The 20905-nt window shown below is 40.7% G+C and overlaps 1 protein-coding gene and 1 pseudogene across 20 annotated transcripts in view; one reads left to right on the top strand and one right to left on the bottom strand.

The window, feature by feature from the left end:
• Positions 1–20905, top strand: part of LMO7 (LIM domain 7) — a 193793-nt gene that overhangs the window by 43454 nt on the left and 129434 nt on the right. The window lies entirely within an intron of this gene.
• On the bottom strand, positions 5058–5645 carry LOC132682421 (protein FAM204A pseudogene; annotated as a pseudogene).

Below are 20905 nucleotides of genomic sequence, written 5' to 3'. Positions count from 1 at the left end.
CTGAGTCACCCAGGACCCCGAAATTCATCCTTTCTAATATACTGATTTCTGAGAAATGGTGAGTGCCACCTCAGTCACGATTTAGCATTTCATCCCCCACCCCCCACCAAATTTTGTTGTGTACCATTTGTAGTCCCTTTGCTCCTCATCCCCTGTCCCTGGCAACTGCTGATGGGTTTTCTGTCCTTGCTGGTTATTATGGTTTTGTCATTTCAGTAATGTCCTGTAAGTGGAATTATCCTATTTGTAACCTTTTGAGTCCAGCTGTTTTCTACTTAGCATAATGCATTCAAGACTTATCAGCATTGTTGGCTGTATCAGTACTTAAGTCCTTTTTATAGTTGAGTAGCATCCCTGGAATGTGGATATACCATGGTTTATTGATTTCCATTTGAAGGACATTTGGGTTCTTTCTAGTTTGGGGCAGTTATCAAGTCACTGTGAATATTCATGACAGGCTTTTTATTTCACTTGAGTAAGTGCTGAGGATGGGATTGATGGGTCTTACCATAAGTGTGTTTAACTTTATCAAAACACTGTTTTCCACCTTGGCTGTACCATTTTGCACTTCCACCAGCAGTGTGAGAGAGTTCCAGTTCTTTGACACACTTGTCAATGCTTGTTAATGGGAGTTCTTAAAATTTTAGCCATTTTACAATATAGTAGTAGTATGTTTGTAGGCATGCATCATATACTGGTTTTAATCTGCATTTTCCTAATGCCTGATTGTTTTATTTGAGCACGCAGCATCTTCTGCTGGACACTAGGCAGTAGCTCCCCTCTCCCCCAGGAATTTGTGGATGTCGGGACCAATGACACACAGCCATCAGTGGATGTGAAATCAAATTTATCACTCATATAGTGAATAGCAAGAGGACTTACTAAGGAGAAGAGCTTAAGTTTTGTCAGGAGCGAAACATGGTAAAGAAGAGTTTGGTAGATTGGGACTTTTACTGTAGTTGAGGGATGGAGCCTGGATGAACCCCCCTTTTTTTTTCAGCCAGGCTTGTATTTTCTCAGCAGGTTTGAAAATTCCATTGGTCCCAGTGGACAGATAGTGCATATGGGTTTTCTTATCAGGTTTTCCAGATGTGGGGTGAAGGGAAAGAGGAGGGCTGAGGGCTTGAAAGCTGTAGAAACCAAACATCAAAACTTTAGTTTTTCTCTTTACTATCTACTGATATTGAGCTCGTCTTTGCTTGTTATCCATACATCTTCTCTGATGAAGTGTTGAGATTATTTGCCCATCTGTTAAATTGGATTGTTTTCTAGAGTTTGTATATTCTAGAAAGAAGTCCTTTATCAGTTATGTTTTGCAAAAAATTTCTCTCAGTGGCATGAGTTTTTTTTTTTTTTTTTAACTCTCTTAACAGTGTCTTTCAAAGAGAAGTTGTGTCCCAGCACTAATTGTCATTTAATGCAGTCATATGAGTCTGTTTTTCTTAACAAATTCCTGTTCAGCTATTCTTCTCCAGTACTTTTTTTTGTCTGTTTTGTTTTTAATGTTTATTTATTTTTGAGAGAGACAGAGACAGAATGCGAGTGGGGTGGGGCAGAGAGAGGGGGAGGCACAGAATCTGAAGCAGGCTCCAGGCTCTGAGCTGTCAGTACAGAGCCTGACGCGGGGCTCAAACTCACAAGCTGTGAGATCGTGACCTGAGCCGAAGTCCGACACTCAACCGACGGAACCACCCAGGCGCCCCTCTTCTCCAGTACTTTTAAACCCATGAGCAAGATCTTAAATTTATCCAGTGGCAGCATGCAGTAGTGGAAAAGAGTATTTTTTATGTATCCAAACTTTTGAAATTCTTGGCCATTTTTTTTTCCTTTAAAAAAATTTTACCATGGAAGGCAGAAAGTCTTGTGGGTAGGACATGAGATTAGCTAATCTTCTTATGAAAATGTGATTCAATATGAGAGGAAAAGAGAGGATTAGACACTCTCACATAGCCACGGGTGGCAGAGCCTGAAGGGGACAACAGATGTGTCTAAGCCAAAGCTTGAGCTCGTTGCCACATACTGTCCGTTTTCCAGTAACCATTTTACTTCATCTCTTTCAGTGAAGAGACTTAGTTTTCTCATCTTGCATATAGTGATTTACAGTTTACAGAGAGCTTTGGATGTCAGCTATTAGGAAATCTTAGAGGCCTCTTCAAGGCTTCATCTTCAAGGACATTGGGCTTTATTGGATTAGCTCTGGTAAATTCCACTTCAGCTATTTTTAAATTATTGTGTAATAGCAATAGTGGAAATTGTAAGCATGTTTTCCATAACTTCGCAGTCCTTTATCCTACAGGTAATTTCCCCAGAATTTGTTAGATAACGGGAAAAGGTTTTGCCTCTGAGTATCATTTGGTTTCGATTTTCCGTGGAATTTGCCTTTATTTCATTTTGCATAGACTTGGTAAACATCCTGTAAAAGGCAGATGTGAACTTGATGCAACCTGGGTTTGCAGTTTCTGTGAACCCTGCTGGCCACTGGGAACGAGGCCACCACACCACATATTTGAGCGTCTTTCCACTGTATAGCTAGAGTTGACTCCTGTTTGTACAAAGTGGAAGGAAACTAAAGCCTCATCCCACACTATTGTCTTCCAAAAGAATGCCAAAGAAAGAGACCAATTAAAAGATGAAAGCCAGGCAGTGTATTTTAATCTTCTCATCTGCCTGTCCTGGGTGGCCTCCAGGCCCTGTCAAGGAGAGGAAGCAGAAGAGCCTGTGGAATATTTACTTTGATTTATCTTATGGAAACTAACTCAGTACTCAGCTGTTCATGGTTTGTGCCAAATGGCTCATGAAGAACACGTTGAAATGAAAGCCATGCTTTCAGGCTTCCTTTGACTCTCCACAGAAGGGGATCCCTCCCCTCCATGCCCACTCTGTTTTATGTCCCTCAGTTCGCATACATGCACCTCTGTCCCACCAAGCTGTCTCCCTCCACGTGTGGAGATTTTTCTGTCACTCCCCAGAAGGAATTCCTGGGTGTTCCAAGTGTTCTGTCCTCAATACAGCTGTGTTTGAGGGACAAGAGAAATCCTGGTTCCCCTATGTCTCCGCCATCTTAACCCCTACCCCCTCTCAGGCTTACCTTTGAATGTATAGCTCTGTGGAGGCCTGTGGTGGTGGCTGACTGATGCAAACATTGAAGAATGAGAAAAGATAGAGGACGTTTTTTACAGCTTAGATGTAGAGGAAGTATATGTGAGCCATGTCAAATGACAAAAAATAATACAATTTAGTAATGAGTTTATCATTTTTTCAAGGGAAAACAATCCATGGGTTGGGGGAATACAGTGCCTAACAAGAAGGGGAGCACTGTTCCTGAGGGATTTGGACTAAGAATGAGTTTTATAGAGAATCAGAAGCAACAACATGGAAACAGGGCGTGATTGGCTTGGAGGTCAAGGATTTCCTGGTAAGGCTAGCAGGTCTTATTTTCTAGGGTAAAGTGAGGTAACTAAAGCTGAGTCGGAGGGTTGTGAGTAGTGTATGTTAGGTTTCCTCGATCAGTGTTTCCTGAAAGTGCAGGTTTTCTTAGGCTTACATTTGTGACATGGACAGAACACTGGGGTGGCTTCCATTTTGTGGGTCATGATATGGCCGTTAACTTTATCAATCATAATTATGTGTATGAAATAATGGGTGAAAAATAACAAGAAATTGGAGACTCAGTTCTGTCAATGAGGAAATGAGGAAGGGAAAATGAGGCTTCATCAAACCCTCCCCTCACCCCCCAGGGATAAAATACATTGAAGTTGGCTTTGTGTGAGGGGGTTTTAGATATGACAGACTAATAGAATGTGTACAGAAGGATCTAGGCAAAATTTGTGCAAACAATATCAAAAACAAATCCTTACTGAGAAAGAACTGGAAGAACATTTAGAAGAAGGCAGTACATGTGCAATTAGTTATCCTGTGGGGGGAATGAGGGACATACTACAGGTTCTGCCAGCATGAAGGGTATTGTTCCCATTCTGGATTTATTATTAGTGACTCTTTATAGGATATGTTTGTATAAAGTGACCGTTGGTTTTATGGGAGGGCTAATACTTGGCTGTGTCAGAAATATTAGGTCACATTGTTATTATCAGTCTTAAGTGACTGGAATAAAGCATGCATAAGTTTTGAAGGAAAAGGACTTGGGAAAGTTCTAGAACAGTTTCAGTAATTTGGGTGAAAGCCCTTATGAGGGATAGTGCTTCTGAGCCACCAGAGGGCAGTATTCATTCAACAAATACTTGTTGAACTCCATGTTTCAGAGTACCACTGAGAATTGTGGGAAAGGAGCATGGCCTCTGGAGTGAACACAGCTTTGTTCTGATTTTATGTGCTTTCCCCCTTTTCTCTCCCTAACCCCAACAAAATGGCTTTTTTTCCCCCTGGAACTTTTTCTTTCTCCCCAAGCAGAGTTATTCTACATCTTTTAGTGCGTAGGTCTATGTGGCACTTACGTTTTATTTTATTTTTCTTTAATTGAAATATATGTGAAGGAATGTAAAATGTAATTGCTATTCCTATTTATTTTACCATATGACTGAAATATTAACCCCACTGCCTCCCAGTTAAAGATTTAATGGTTACTTTTATAACATTAAGATAATTATGTCATCTGCAAAGACATTATCAATTGAGACCCTCTTGGCACTTACGACTGATTCATCAAAACAAACACTAATCTTAAAATTCCAGGATAGCATTGTTAAGCTGAATTAAAGTATAGGAGGCTCATGGGCTATGCTCTGCCAAATGGATGAAAACTGAAATGGATTTTATACTGTAGGTCTATATAAGTGTTAAAAATCCTAGTGTATGCTTATATTTCTTGACAAATAACAGCACCATTTCATTCATTTCACTAGGATAAACTCCTTAGAAAAAGACTGAAAAGTTTCCATAGTTAGCTCCCAGTTTTTATGCTTGCTTTTTGCTACTTCTGTCAATTTCATGACACACTAAATATAAGCAAGAAGATCTTTTCACTAAATTGAGCACTTGGAGCTCCCAGCTAGATTGAAAAGTCCCAAATCCCATTTTGCTTTGGTTTCCTATCTATTCTTTGCTTCAAATCTCCGTACGCATTTATTCTTTTCTTAAACAACCTGTGAATTCTCAGCCTCCTTTTTGGCTCTTACACAGTTGCGGCTAGCAACTGCTCTGACAGTTTTTACACCAAGCTCTCTGGTAACTAGCTGGTTGCTGAGTTCTTCGGTCTTCTCCTTGTTCTACTTGTCCACAGCCTGGTCTATGCTCTTGAAGTCCTGACTTACCAATTCTTTTTTTTTCTTCAAACCTATCACTGACTCCAAAAATTTGAATACACTTCTTCCCCTGGCTTAAAGATTGCCCTTCATTCTTCAACTTGTATTTTCTCCCCTCCCCTGAGTCTTGAGGTTGGGGTTTTATGCTTGGAATGTTTTTTTGCAATTCTTGAAATTGATTCCACATATTTAAGGAAATTCCAGAAGGGCATGCTTCATATGCATTTACATTTTCCTCTGTTTTGGTTTTTGCTCCATCTATAAAGAAATCTGAGATTTGGTTTTCTAATTACCCAACCTTTCTCTTCCTGTGAGTTCAGGCTTCATCTTTAGAGTTCAAGGCAACATCATTTCACTTAGGCCAAGAGGAAGCAGTCCACGCCACATCTTCTCTTAAAGTTCAAATCTTGAAGACAGCTCTAGAAAGGTATACTTTCTCTGCCTGGTGGCTTTACTACACCTAGAAGTCTATAACGCCGGGGGCAGATTTTCACTTCGGTCCCAGGCACAGGACAAAATGCTCAGGTTCCAGATGTGATTTCTAGCCTGTTGACACTTCCTTAAACTGTAGGTGTTTTCCAGAATAGAATGATTGTAAACATGGTCCATTTTCACAGTGGGGAGCATCCTTACTCTTCTCACTTTGGTTGGGTTGGGATCGAGCAACCCTCTCCCACCAAAGTCCTGGGAAGGTGCTGAGTTACCCTTTCTGTGGAAAGTGTGGGCCTGGCTGAGGTCTTCCATGGCCCATTCTGCCTATGCTGGGCCTCTTGGCAGGCCCTCTGGAACTGTCACCAGGAGCCAAAGCCTGTATTTTATTGTTTATTTTGTCCTGTATTTGAAATATACTCAGCGCATGCTGTCTTTCCTGTACATTTGCATCTGTCCCAGCATTTTGGCACTAATGTATTTGAATGAATAAATGAAATCCTTGGTCATTTGTCAATAACAAAAGTTGGCAAACTTTTTCTGTAATGAGCCGAATAGTAAATATTTTAGGCTTTATGGACCATACATTTCTGTTAGGACTACTCAGTTTTCTCTGCCCATTTAGTGAGAAATCTCATTGCTACTGATTGGAATCTGTGTTCCAGTAAAACTTTATAAATACAGATGGTGGGTCTCAGTTTGGCCACGAGGCTCTAGTTTGCCTATCCCCGGTTTAAGATGTATTTTTCCAAAAAATTTGGTTTGCAAATTATTTTATCTCCTATATTGCTTTTTTTTTTTTTTTTTAATTTATTTTTGGGACAGAGAGAGACAGAGCATGAACGGGGGAGGGGCAGAGAGAGAGGGAGACACAGAATCGGAAACAGGCTCCAGGCTCCGAGCCATCAGCCCAGAGCCTGACGCGGGGCTCGAACTCACGGACCGCGAGATCGTGACCTGGCTGAAGTCGGACACTTAACCGACTGCGCCACCCAGGCGCCCCATCTCCTATATTGCTTTAACATAGGACTAAGAAAATGCACAGAGTGATTTGGTGAATGGATGGCTAAACAATTATTTTCTAATGACTGAATAATAATTAAAATATTTTATTTCTTTTAAAAATTGTTTTTAATGTTTATTTATTTTAGAGAGAGCGAGTGAGAGTGGGGGTGGGGCAGAGAGAGAGGGAGACACAGAATCTGAAGCAGACTCCAGACTCTGAGCTGTCAGAACAGAGCATGACACAGGGCTTAAACTCACAAACCGTGAGATCATGACCTGAGCCGAAGTCCGACACTTAACTGACTGAGCCACCTAGGTGCCCCTATGATGACTTTTTCTGATAAGACTTCATATGTAAGGGATTGTCTATATGTTGCATTTGTAAGTATTTACTTTAAAATTACACTTAAAACTGGATGTTTAATTTTAGTAAATGAAAAGTTTTGATAAGTCTGTTTGACATGTGCTCTTTAAGCAAAACTAGGAGGTTTTTCTAAGCCAAACTGTGACTGAGAAGAATGTTTTTAAGAAGCTTTAAAAAATTAGTTTTGCTTCAGGTAATGTGAAAATAGCCAAAATATCTCACTGTTTATGACCTAATGACCCAATGTTTGAAGCATTATTCATCCCATCAGTCTCCAGGGTGTGTGTTGGGTAGAGGATGTTTGTTCAGTTTAGTTTCAAAATGTGGAATGGTTTATCACAAGAAAAAATGCATGATTTGTTCGGTCTTGGCCTGACTCACTGTTAAATGTAATAGGAAATGTTTAATATCATGTAGAGGTCATCTTTGTAGCCAGCTGACCTCCATGTCCTTCCTGTTAGCTTTTGTTAGGGCCCAAGATGGAGGAATTTTGGTCATGGTGCTCAGTACTTGGTCTCCTGGACGGGTGCCTATACTTCCTCCCAGACCTTTCCACTCTGCCCTCTGGAACAATTCTGTGGTATCAACTTCTGTCCCTTCCTGAGCCTTCTCTTTGCTTCCTTTTCATGTGAGACCTAGTCCTCTTTTTCTCCTGTAGCCTTCCCCAGTATACTTTGCTCTTTCCCACACCCTGCATACTCCCCAGGCTGGAAGCAGTGGCCCCTTCCAGGCGAACTGAAAAGTGTACATAGAAATATCTATGCCTTATACCACGGGCTTACCTATCCAGTACCCTCCTCCTCATTACTATGCTGACTTATTTTTGTTCCTCTTTATTCAGTGAGCCCTTGAGCTGCTGCCTCACTATTTTTATTCCACCCTAACCCTGCCATATAGATACACTGTGGACCAGGAGGGAGGGCTGATCAAGTCCTCTCACCTCCAAAACCATGTCTTTTCACTTCTACTCCAGCCTCTTTTTTTGATGTCCTAATCCTGGATGTTGTTATTTCGTGAGAGGCCTTCACTTTTGCATTGCTACATCCCAGCGTCTCACTCTGCAGCCTGCTCGGTGTCTTACCTTGCAGCTTCAGCTAAACCTGCTTAGTCAACACCTCTTTACTTTCTTCCTTCTTACCAGCCTCCTGTCTTCCCCTCCCTTGTTTGCTTAGCATAGTCTGCACAGTCTAAAGTAAGCCCCTTTCTTGACCGTGCCTTCAAACTTGCTGTGTTGTCCTTTCACACCTACCTGGGAAAACCCAGCTGTTGACAGTCTGCTCAGGTCTGCTTGGTCTGCACTAGCTGTGGACCGCCTGGACCCTTGTTCTTTGGAGTGGCTCATAAGCCAACAGACACCAGCAAATTTCAGGGCTGTTAGCCCACTCAGTGTCTCTTATTTAAAAGGTTACTTACCTATGGCCTGCAGGAGTTCTACAATCACCTAATTCTTCTCTAGTTACTTTAGGGTCCTGCATGCTTGCATATAGCTATTCGTGTTCCCTCTGGTTAGCCAGGCAATTTTAGCTCTTTTGACCTGGAGTTTCACTTCATCCCAGATATCAAATGGCTGTGCCTTTCCAAATAATGTCTTCCTGGGGAATAACCTCTCTCCAGGCGATTGAATGCATTTTGTCAAGGCTTATAGAAGGCAGGTAACACTGGTAACCTTCAGTCTTATTTTGACTTCAGACTTTGATTAGATCATTAAAGAGGGCCTTTTAGGTAAATGTGAAGTAGATCAGAGCATTTCTCCCAGACAAGCTAGAGTTAATAAGGCACTGTGGGCACTCTTGTGTAATCTGGTCTGCTCATTCTGAGGGTTAAGCATACATTTTTATAGTAGCTGTAACTTTGCTTAATTTCTCATATAGAGATGCTAGGAACTGGCATGTACAAGTCTTCCTCATTCATAGCCAGAGCTATCATTTTGGGTCAAGTGCATGGGTAGCTGAATTACCTGGTCTTTTGTGGTTATTAATACAGTCATCTGGAGAATCAGCTTAGGGTTCAAAAAAGTAACATTCGTTTTCATGCCATAGACAGTGGTCATTCTCATCAGCAAAAGCACTTATTAAACAACCACATTTTGAAAAATGTACAAATACAGCTGGGTAAATAATGAAGGCAATTTTAAGTCTTTTTTTTGTGTAGTACTGACATTTGTTCTATTATTAGCTTGTTTGTGGAAAAGAGGCTTTCATTGTGTGGCCATTAAGGAATTCATCAAAATTTCATATCGCCTATGTGTGTCCCCATTGTCTGTGGCTGCCATCTGGCTCTGCTTTTGATGGGGGATGATAATTATTTCATACAGCACTGCCAGTCCTCCTGACTACCTTCACTGAATCTGTTTGCCTTCTCCTCCAGCTTTTCCATCTTCTGACTCCATTCCCTGTTCCAGGTTGTAGACTAGCTATCATCCTCTGTTAGGGGAGGAAAATGGTAGTTGATGCTGGCTCTTGGCTTTTCCCTTTTCCCTCAAGATATTGGGTAGGTCTCTCAGCCACTCCGAGTGTTTTCCACATCATAGGTACCACTTGTCTGATCTGGGACTCTTCTTTCTGAGTTGTGGCCTGAGAGGCAGTGAGGCTGGCTGGCTTGCCCAGCTTCTCCTTTTCCTGGCTGCCTTCTGTGGATGTCAGGCAGTAGCCTGGACTTGCCCCATCTCATCATATCTAACTTTTTTTTTTTTTCAGAAAGTCAAAGTCTTTTTCCTGAGCTGTGCTCTTAAAAAAAATTTTTTTTAATTTAATGTTTATTTATTTTGAGAGAGAGAGAGAGAGAGCATGAGCAGGGGAGAGGCAGAGAGAGAGGAAGACACAGAATATGAAGCAGGCTCCAGGCTCTGAGCTGTCAGCACAGAGCCTGATGTGGGGCTTGAACTCAAGAGCTGCGAGATCATGACCTGAGCCGAAGTCGGACACTTAACCGACTAAGCCACCCAGGCGCCCCTGAGGTGTGCTTTTTTAGTCTCTGAATCTGAATTAAACGTTCTCTATAATACCTCAAGCAACAGTTTCTCTTTTCTCTTAACCTTTGGCTTTAGAGGAAGTTAATTATTTCTTATTACTTACAAGTACTGGTGTTCAGTGGGAAGGGAGAGAGAAGATGTGTAGAACCTGGATGTCGGTTGCTCACTTCAGTAAAGTTTCTGTGTAGCACAGAAGAAAAGTAACTACATAATGACAGAATGGCTCAACTCTGAGTTAGTGGATCAGAAAATCAGTGTCACAAGGATGTAGAGGTAGAAGGAATCTTTGTGGAGCAGTAGTGTTTGGGGAAGACATTTGACTTTAATGGAGGGATGAACATATTGGAGGACATGGAAATTTTTGTGTTCAGGCAGAATCAAGGATTTCTGTGTGAGAATCCAGGGGAGAAAGGCTGAAGGCAGACAGGAAGGCCTTATTCTATAGACCAAATGGACCTTTGGAAGATTTTGAGCAGTGTTTTTTTGTGACAAAAAGCTTATTTTGATTTTTAAGGAGCAATAGGCAGGCATTGAAGGAGAGTAGATGCAAAGGAGGTTAATTTAGGCAGTGCAGTCAGTATGAGATAGTGAAATGTTACATCTGCCAGACAAGAAGGCTAGACCTTGGTGGAGAGAAGTACGCAGACCTGGATGGACAGGGAAGGTACATTCTGATGCTTTGAGTCTGGGTATCTGGGAGAATGTTGGTATCATGATTTCAATAGTGAATTGAGGTGTGGCAGTTGAGTGTTGGGTGAGAGGGTGAGGCCTATTTTACATGCTGGCTCTGTGGTGATATAAGCGTGCTCAAGAGGAAATGCTCAACTGGGAGCCATGAATGTGGGGCCAGAGGGACGTCCCAGGTAGGACCTGAGTTGTACACGTAGGACGACCTGCTTGGAGTTTATATTGGAATGAACAAAGTTTAGAAGGTGGAGGAAGAGCTCTGAGTAGGTGAGCTGAAGAAGAATTTGAAGGAGGGAGTGGTTGGCAGGTTAAGCTTCACAGTTTCGAGGAGGGTGAAGTAATCATGAGAAAGCTTCCAGATTAACCATGCTTGCCTGCCTCCCACACATCCTGTCACACCCAACTGCTCTCTGCTATGGATCCTCCTGAGTTTTGCCTGAACACCCAGGCAGAGGTCTTCAGTTTGTTATGATTGGCTGTCAGCCTGTATTATCTCCCTTCTGGAGTGTAGTTCTAGGCTTGGAGAGCAGAATCCATCTGTAAACTAAACCCAGAAGTCTCATAGGACCCAGATTCTTGTGCTCCCTGGTACGATGTGCTCCCTGGTACGATATCAGATGAGAGAGTAGACATCCTGACCATTGAGAGGAGGAATCATGGAAATCTCACCCAATCAAGGTGAATTATATGTTTGGCCTAGAACATTTTCTGTATCTGGGGTTTGCTTTCTCTAGAAGTGCAGATAAGTCCATTCTGGAGCATTTTATTGTGGTAGAAATTTGTTCCATGAGTAGGCCCCAAATCTACAGTTATACAGACTGTATACTTTAATGTGCAAATATTTCCACTAAAAGTCTCAGCATATATTTGTGCATTTCAAAGTCAGTTTTATAGAAACACATCCAGAAGCTCTTATAGAATTAACAAAGGAGACAAACTTGTGATATTAACATTTAAAAAACAATCAGCTTTATTGAGGTATAATTGATAAATAAAATTATAAGGTATTTATTTTTCCTTTTCACCAAATGTATCTTGGTTTTGTGTTAAAGTATTTTGTTGTATTTTTTATGTACTTGGATCTAGCCATTAAAAATAGAGGACACTGGGGGCGCCTGGGTGGCCCAGTCGGTTAAGTGGCTGACTTTGGTTCAGGTCATGAACTTGCAGTTTGTGGGTTTGAACCCAGTGTCGGGCTCTGTGCTGACAGCTCAAAGCCTGGAGACTGCTTCGGATTCTGTGTATCCCTCACTCTCTGCCCCTACCCCACTCGCACTCCGTCTCTGTCTCTCAAAAAAAAAAAAAACAAAACAAAAAAACCCCATTAAAACAATGAAAAAAAGAGGACAGTATTTCCTGGGCTGGTTTATACCTTTACCCTACCAAGAACATGCCAGCAGGGGGTAGCAGAGAACAGGAACTAATTTCCCACTTGTTTTCCTTAGACTTCCAATAAAGAGCCAAAGCATTTGGAGCTGGGAGAAGCTGTGGTGATTTATTACAAATGCTTTTTCTTCTCTTACCTATTCTTTTCTTTTTTAAAGTTTATTTATTTATTTATTTTGAGAGAGAGAAAGAACACAAGTGGGGAGTGGCAGAGGGAGAGAGAGGGAGAGAAAGGATCCCAAGCTGACTCTGTGCTATCAGCATAGAGCCTGATGTGGGGCTGGAACTCATGAACCATGAGATCATGACCTGAGCTGAAATCAAGAATGGGATGCTTAACCCACTGAGCCACCCAGTGCACCCTCATTCTTTTTCTTATAAGGAAATCAAGACTCATAAGAACCCGATGGTTTAATAGTAAAACCATGTTTATCTGAGACCGTTCTTGGCAAGACTCAGTAAAGGTCCTTCTAAAAATGGTGAACTTCTGGGTGTCGACGCTGGCAGTTTGAATCAGGACCTCTTAGGGAAAGGCCTGGGTTGTTCTACAAGCACCATAGGTGATTCTTCTACACGCTAAATTCTGAGTCCACAAGCAAGAGTCCTTCCTACAGGGCAGGAGTTGTCCTAGGCCTCGAGGATAAAATGAAAAACCTCACGTAGTTTCAAAGGGACATGCCTGCAGGGGCCAGCCAAGTTGTGTATATGAATGAGAAAGGGCAAGGGTCAGCTGATATGGCAGCACAGGGTTGTCACTGTCTGGAGAGTGTGTACTCCCCCCGGCCTGTCATGGACTCAGGGGCAGCCTGTTGGGGCTGGGAGGTAATGCATGCCCAGTGTGGTCAGATGGTTTCTTTTTTAAAGAGAAGTTAGCAATCCAGAACTTTGTTTTCTGTTTCCCAACTTCAACATGTTGTGTGGGCCAAACAAAACATGTCTACAGGTTGGAGTCAGCTTATGGGCTGTGATAATCTCCTTTAGGAACTTAGGCTGGTAGGTGAGTCATAAATGCGAATACACATTTGCCATTAGGTGCTGTGAATGTCAGGAGGTAAACGGGGCAGTGCGGCACAAGGAGCCATCAATACTGCTTGAGGGAAGTCATGCTGACTTCCTGAGGTCCAGTTCTTAAGATCACCGATAATTTTTTTGAGTAAAACAATCTCATTCATTCTTTGGGGCAGAGTCTTCCCTCTGTTTCCCTAAAAGGGAACACACATACCACTCTTTTTATGTCTCAATATATCAGAATAGCATTAAAAAATTATTCTCAGTGCTTCAACCTTTGTAGCCTTGAAACACAGGATTCCAATAAAGAGAAATGAAATTATTAGTCAAGGACTTTCTTTTTTTTTTAAGGTTTATTTTTGAGAGAGAAAGAGAAAGAGAGAGTGCACAAGCAGGGGAGGGGCAGAGAGAGGGGGAGAAACAGAATCCGAAGCAAGCTCCAGGCTCCCAGCTGTGAGCTCAGAGCCTGATGTGGGGCTCAAACTCATGAGCAGTGAGATCATGACAACCAAAGTTGGACGCTTAACTGACTACACCACCCAGGCGCTCCAGTCAAGGACTTTTTAAACTAATAAGTAGGTATGTTATGGAGCCATCAGAATATCTACTTTTTAAAAATTTACTTTGGGGGCAGGGATGGGCAGAGAGAGAGGGAGAGAGAGAGAATCCCAAGCAGGCTCTGAGCTGTCAGCACCGAGCCCGATGCAGGGCCTGATCTCGGAGCTGTGAGATCAGAACCTGAGCAGAAACCAAGAGTTGGGCACTTAATCAACTGAGGCGCCCAAGCATATTTACTTTTGACATGAATAAACTGGAAGCTTTGTTAAGATCTGTTAAGGCCATGGAGAGAATCTAGGGGAAACTTTGTTCCTGCAGGTTGTTTGAGGAAAACTGATTTCCTAACCATTCTGTTGTTGGGACTGTAATTACTTTACAGCAGGAGTTAATGTGGAAGTGTATAAGCTCATTTGCTGTGGCCCTCTTTGTTGCACTCTAAGTGTGTGTTCTGCTTTGAAACCATATAAGTAAAGCAAATTATCTAAAAAGGGCATAGATGCGCATAAGAAAACTTAGGGTTGTGGCATTATTTAGATACAATGCAAAGATGACATATTTAAAAACCAAAAGATAGATACTATTATGTAAAAGGAAAAATCATAATTTAATACTCAAACATTTCTGTGTCAGGTAGAGGAAACTCCACTTTGGAAGCTTAGACCTATTTCTGTGAAATTACATGTAACTTTTTAAGGGAGGTGGGCATTTAGAGTACAGAAATTACTTTATTGGCTTAACTCATATTGATTGTCTTTTGTTTATAGGGTATGGATAGTGTCTAAGGCCTTTTAGAACCATCTTTTTAAGAGTCATCTGTATTAACTTTCAGTAAAATGCACAAATTTCTAGGTGTACAATTTTTTTTTAAAGAGCGTATTTATTGAGCTATAATTCATATACAATTCACTTTTTAAAGTATAAAATTCATTGTTGTTGTTTGGTGTATTCACAGAGTTGTGCAACCATCACCACTGTTTAATTTCAGAATATTGTCATCCTTCAAAAGAAACCTTATACACATTAACGGTCACTCCCCATTCTTCTCTTCCCCTAACCTTCTGGCAACCGCTAATCTACTTTCTGTCTCTCTGGATTTGCCTATTCTGGACATTTCACATAAAATGGAATCACACAATATGTAATTTTTTTGTGTCTGGCTCTTTTCCTTTAGCTCTGTGTTTTTCAGGGTTTCTCCATGTTGTATCATGTGTTAGTACTTTGTTCCATTTTATGGCTGAATGATACTCCACTGTATGGTTATGCTGTATTCTATTTATTCATTCATCCATTGGTGAACATTTGGATTTTTTTTATTCTTTGGCTAATATAAGTAATGCTGCTGTGAACATTCATATATAAGATTTTGTGTGGGCATGTTTTTATTTCTCTTGGGTATATGCTTAGGAATATATTATAACTGTCTCTTGTTTCCTAGAAATTCATTGCTGAGTGGAAGGAAGATTGACAAGTGGGTCAGAAGGACTGAAGTGTTAGCTTGCAATAGGAATCCATCAAGAATCATTTAGGGAACTCCTGTGTTAGTGCTCACCTCAGCTCCATTCCTTAATACCAAACTTACACAGGCGACTAAAGCATATCATTGGTGCCAGGGGATGTAACTATCAATTTGAAGTTCATATAAAATAAGTAGTGACTCCTACCTGTAATATAGACACACTATTTCCCCAAATGAATGTTTCCCACAGTGATGACTCTCAGAGTAATTCTCTGGGAGATAAGCAGATAATTGTTGAGACTTGCTAATGTGTATGTGAGACACTTCTGGAAAAAAGAACATCTCTTGACTCTTGACAACCCATGATTATATTAAGCATTTGAACTATACTTAAAATATCCTGATAATGGATGTTCACATCTATGTGTGCCTTGTGTGCTAGTTATTTGAAAACTCCTTGATCTGGAAAAAACTAATAATTTATATACTAGGCTAGGCTTTTTGTAGACTTTTTTTTCCCTTGGAATATTTTCCTTATTGTCTGCAACAGCATAAATTGGAGTATGAACCTGTATCTATAGACAAAATGTACTTTATACTTTACCCTTTGGAAGTAGTTTTTGTGATTGGTAACTGAACAAAGTATAGCTGTAAAACCTGAGCACATGTGTGTGTGATGTTTTCAGTGAACTTAACTAGCTGCTAACAGGTTCTCTTGGATTTGGTATCTAGATGAAACCTGGCACATAATGGTCAGCCCTGAAGCAAATCTTCCTCTTCCCTTGGTTTTATTTAGTTCTTTCCAGTTGCTTTTCATTTTTGGCTTATTAATAATTGGTTAAGCCAAGATTATTTGAGACTGTATCCTAAGAGTTAGTAATCGTATAGGGAAGTGGCCTCTTCTGGAGCAGAAATTATGTTTAAACTCATTTTTTTTGCACTTCTAAATCTGAGTATAGTTGACATTTGGCCTGATGATGATTGAGTGAGAATTTTGAGTGTTTATAATGATAGTTGGCTCTTAATTATCTGGGAATGCAACTGGGAGCTTTGCATTTTGCTCTTTTTCCTTCCTGGCTTTATGAGGACCCGTGGGTCCTTCCCAAGAGAAGGCGAAATGGGAGGTGTACCTTATGTGAACCACTGAGACTCAGGGCTTAAGGGAACCATGGGGGCAGGAAAAAGGTTTCGATTTTTGACCATTCAGAGACTTTTGGATTCCATTTAGAATTCGGTGATCTGTGCAATTCTGATTACCACTATTTTGGAAGACTGAGAGTTAGCTTTGGATTGGCTATCAAGTGATATTAGTATTGGCAAAAACAGTCCTAGTATACTCCAGGATATTATGTAGTATGATGCCAAATCTTAAGAGAGGCCAATGACTTGAGAATTATGTTGCTTAAAGCAATATTATTTGCTGAATATACCATATAAGTTAACCAAGAACATGCTGTAATTCAGAGGGTTAATCACATTTTAGAGAGATGCCCGGCTTAAAATAGCATTTTGGGTATGCATTTCAAAACAGGGTTAGATTTTTAAAGAGGGATTTCCGAGAATTGCTTCATCTCAACTTTTTATATTCCTAGTGCTAAGCGCCGTGCCAGGTATGTGCATAGCAACTGTCATTACGTGATTTTTGAGTGAATAGCTGGGTACTTTCTTAGTATCTCTGTTAAAATTAAGAAATAGTTTAAATGGAAAGTTAAATTAAAACATATTGTTTAGTCTGGATAAAATTTCAGGTAGCAAATCCATAGTGGTGACAAGTTCTCAATTTTTAACATTTCGTCCAGGAATATTCCCTTTAATTTTTTTTTTTTTTTTTTTTTTTTTAATTCTCAGGTTAGTTAACATACAGTGTAATCTTGGCTTCAGGAGTAGAATCCAATGATTCAGTACTTACATATAACACCTAATGCTTATCCCAACAAGCGCCCTCCTTAATGCCTATCGCCCACTTTCCCCACCCAACCTACTCTGCCACCCCCATCAAACCTTCTAGTTTGTTCCCTGGATTTAAGAATCTCTAATGGTTTGCCTCCCTCTCTGCTTTTATCTTGTTTTTTTTCTTTCCCTTCCCCTATGATCATCTGATAAGTTTCTCAAATTCCACATATGAGTGAAATCATGTGATATCTGTCTTTCTCTGATTGACTTATTTCGCTTAGCGTAACATCCTCCAGTTCCATTTATGTTATGGCAAATGGCAAGATCTCATTCTTTTTCATCGCCGAGTAGTATTCCATTATATACGTACACCACATGTTCTTAATCCATTCATCAGTTGATGGACATTTGGGCTCTTCCCATAATTTGGCTATTGTTGATAGCGCTGCTATAAGCATTGGGGTGCATGTGCCCCTTCAAGTCAGCACTCCTGTGCAGGAATATTCCCTTTTGAAAAGGTGTATCACTAGAGTGATATGTTTTCATAGATCCTTGTGTTTATCCTTAAACTATTGACAAAACTAGAATGGGTTAGCTCTTGTGCAGTAGAAGGCTACTTTAATAAAGCGATATCAGGAATTGAGGCAGGTTCTTCCTCCAAAACACTCCCCACCCCCTCCCCCCATCACCCCCTACCCCACACACTTGAAATGTAACCATCTGTTTGTTTTTGTTTTGTTTTGGTCTTGTTCTATTTTGCTTAAAATGTTCGTAGTGTAAATACTCAAAGGAAGAGTAATAATTAAATTTCACATAAGTGACTAGTATGTGTACACTGTATTTCAACCAATGGGAAGTTGGGTAAGACAGTTCTGCCCTGGAGACTGTGCAGTGTAGACTGGCATGGCCAGGGCATAGGTTCCTGATTACACTGTAGAGTTCACTCCATGCTGTGATAAATGATAGACATTGGGACTTGATTCTCAACTCCTGTTAGGTAGGGAGCTACTTACTGACCTGGATCTCAACCCAAGCAACCATATTGTAACTTAGTTTCCTCATGTAAAAATGGGCTAAGAGCTCCTATCACATAGGGTTACTGCGCCAATGAAGGGAGATTGTGCACAAAGTAAGCAGAGTAAGTGTTGGGTACCTGATTCACAGCAGAGAAGACTGAGGCCTGGGGACAATCAGAGACTCACTCTTGATTATACAAAGGAGCCTAACGTTCCAGTCTCATCTTCTTTGTCTCCAAGTTCCTTTCTATTTGGGACACAGTATTAGGGTAGTTTCAAAAGAACAGGGCCCATCCTTTTAGGAAGAACTGGCTTCTCTAACAATGTGAATAACCTTTTCAATAATTTTACTCCAGGAAAGGAGCTAGGAGGTAGACATTTGTTTTATTTAAATTATGTTTAGTTTCTACCTAATGCTTTTGATTGTGCACCTCAGTCCTTGTGTTTGTAAGTTTTTGGCATGTGTGACCAGTAAGATCTGTCAAAGTTATTGTGTCATTAACCATGATAGAGACAACTAATGGGATATAAAAATTGGACCTGTATTGTGGAGTTGTTGGGATCATGTAGCAGTTGCTTCAAAAATGAATTTAAAAAAATTTTTTTATGTTTATTTTTGAGACAGAGAGAGACACAGCACAGGCAGGGGAAGGGAAGAGAGAGAGGGAGACATAGAATTGGAAGCAGGCTCCAGGCTCTGAGCTGTCAGCACAGAGCCCGACACGGGGCTCGAACTCATGAACCGTAAGTTCATGACCTGAGCTGAAGTCAGACGCTTAACCGACTAAGCCACCCAGGTGCCCCCCTTCAAAAATGAATTTTAATGGGGGTGCCTGGGTGGCTCAGTCGGTTAAGCGTCCGACTTCTGCTCAGGTCATGATCTTGCGGTTCGTGGGTTCGAGTCTCATGTCAGGCTCTGTGCTGACAGCTCAGAGCCTGGAGCCTGCTTCGGATTCTGTGTGTGACTCTCTCTCTCTCTCTCTCTGCCCCTCTCCTGCTCACACTGTCTCTGTCTCTGTCTCTCAAAAATAAACATTAAAAAACTTAAAAAACCCGATTTTTAATGGAAGAAAGGAGAGAGAGGTGTTTTTAATTCTTTGACAGCTTTAGAAATTGACCGAAAAGCAGGACAGGTCCTTGATGTGCGCTGGCCTGGGGCTTCTGGCTGTGGAAACAATGCCTGATATGGGCTCTCTCATTTGAAGGCGAGCACTCAGTCATTCCCTTGAATGGAAAAATTAGGGCAGACCCATCTTTTGTGAATTGTTTCATGATGTGTGTCCTGTGTTCCACAGTGACTTCTGGTGATAAATCTTCCTTGGGTTTTGTTTTTGTTCTGTTTTGTTTTGTTTTTTGCGTTACTTAGGTTGAAATGATTGGCATGATGATAATCATATGTGTATCTTAAATATGATCTAGTAGTTGATCAACCAGTTAATATGTAACTCCATTTGGAACCAGTTATGAGACCATCAGAAGCTCATGGCCTAGTTTTTGTTGCAAACATCACTTTCCCTCTTTTAAAACAACTTAAATGGGCACTATGTTTTTATACTGTGATTCACACAAAAATATGATTTGAGAGCCATTTTTGGATTCTAAACATCTTTGACATGGCTGTTTGAAAGGAATTGAAAAATTTAAATGAGATGAGTGTCTGCTGACTTGCATTAGTGGATGTTTTGCTGATAACCAGTCTGGTATGAAGTGGTCTTTGAGAAGTTCCCAGAATGTTTGGGATTTAAGTCATGTGGATTATGTGGTCAGGATTGGAATGGAGAGATGATGGAGCGCTAGAGAAGCGTGTTGCTCACATTTTGTGGCAAATCTCATCCAGCCGTAGGATTAAAATAAAACCATAAAGGAGACAATAGAGGGTGTGAAGGTAGCTCCCATTTGTTTATTAAATTAATACATTTCATAGCAAAAGAAATGGCTTTTTTTGAAACTTGTGAACTTGTACTTATTGCCTGTATACTTAGCTGATATTTTCTTTCACAAAATATGCCCTTTGAAAAGTTCCTATCGTGGGCTTCTCTGGAGGCTATGGGTGGTAAGACAGGTTTGGCAGTGGTGTTTATGTGGAGTCTGCTTTTGGCCTGTCTCTCCACCCTTAATATGCTCTGGAGAGTAATTAACTTTCATAGGAAGCTTCTCACCCAAGAGCTTCCTGCTTGGTCCTGTTTCTTCTTAGCTACTTTCCAATAGGATGGCCAGTCAGCACACGGGACGCACGCTGGAAGAGGCACTAGCCTGGACTCTAGTGTGTAGTCTTTTTGTTTGTTTGGGTTTTTTTTTGTTGTTGTTGTTTGTTTGTTTTTTAGAGGGCTCATGTATTTCTACATATCATTTGTGTGCTGTGAAGTAGATAGGGCAAGTATCAGTGTTTTTTGTTTTTGTTTCAATCAGGGGACTGAGCAGTGGCTTGTCAAAAGTGTGTCCGTTGAGATGGGTCCAGGGTTAAACCCCAGGCCTTTTTGTCTGATGTACCTCTCAGGTTAGTTCAGGTAATGGTTTTATTTAGCTGCATTAGGGAAATATGGAAAGGGGCACAAAAAAGTAGAAAAAACCCAAGTTTTTATAGAAGGCAAGGTGTGACTGTAACTACGCAGTGATTATTACTCGTTTGTGTTGACTTCTGTTAGCTTATGAGGGAAACACATAGTCTTTATTTATTTAGCTCCTATGAATCACAACCTCATTACGTAAAATGTATCACACCTCAAATAATTTACTAATGAGTAAGGTTCAAAATTATTGAACACAATAGTAATTGTTAGATTAGAACTTCTAGTTTGTTCTTTCAAAATTCTGGAATTTCTGCACACTGAATCTTTCTTAAAATAAGGATGGGTTTATATTTTAAAGTATGAT

This window comes from Panthera onca, chromosome A1 (genome assembly GCF_046562875.1).
Source record: "Panthera onca isolate mPanOnc1 chromosome A1, mPanOnc1 haplotype 2, whole genome shotgun sequence".
NCBI classification, from domain to species: domain Eukaryota; kingdom Metazoa; phylum Chordata; class Mammalia; order Carnivora; family Felidae; genus Panthera; species Panthera onca.
The sequence above is the reverse complement of the archived record's forward strand: the minus strand, read 5'-3'. Positions and strand labels throughout refer to the sequence as shown.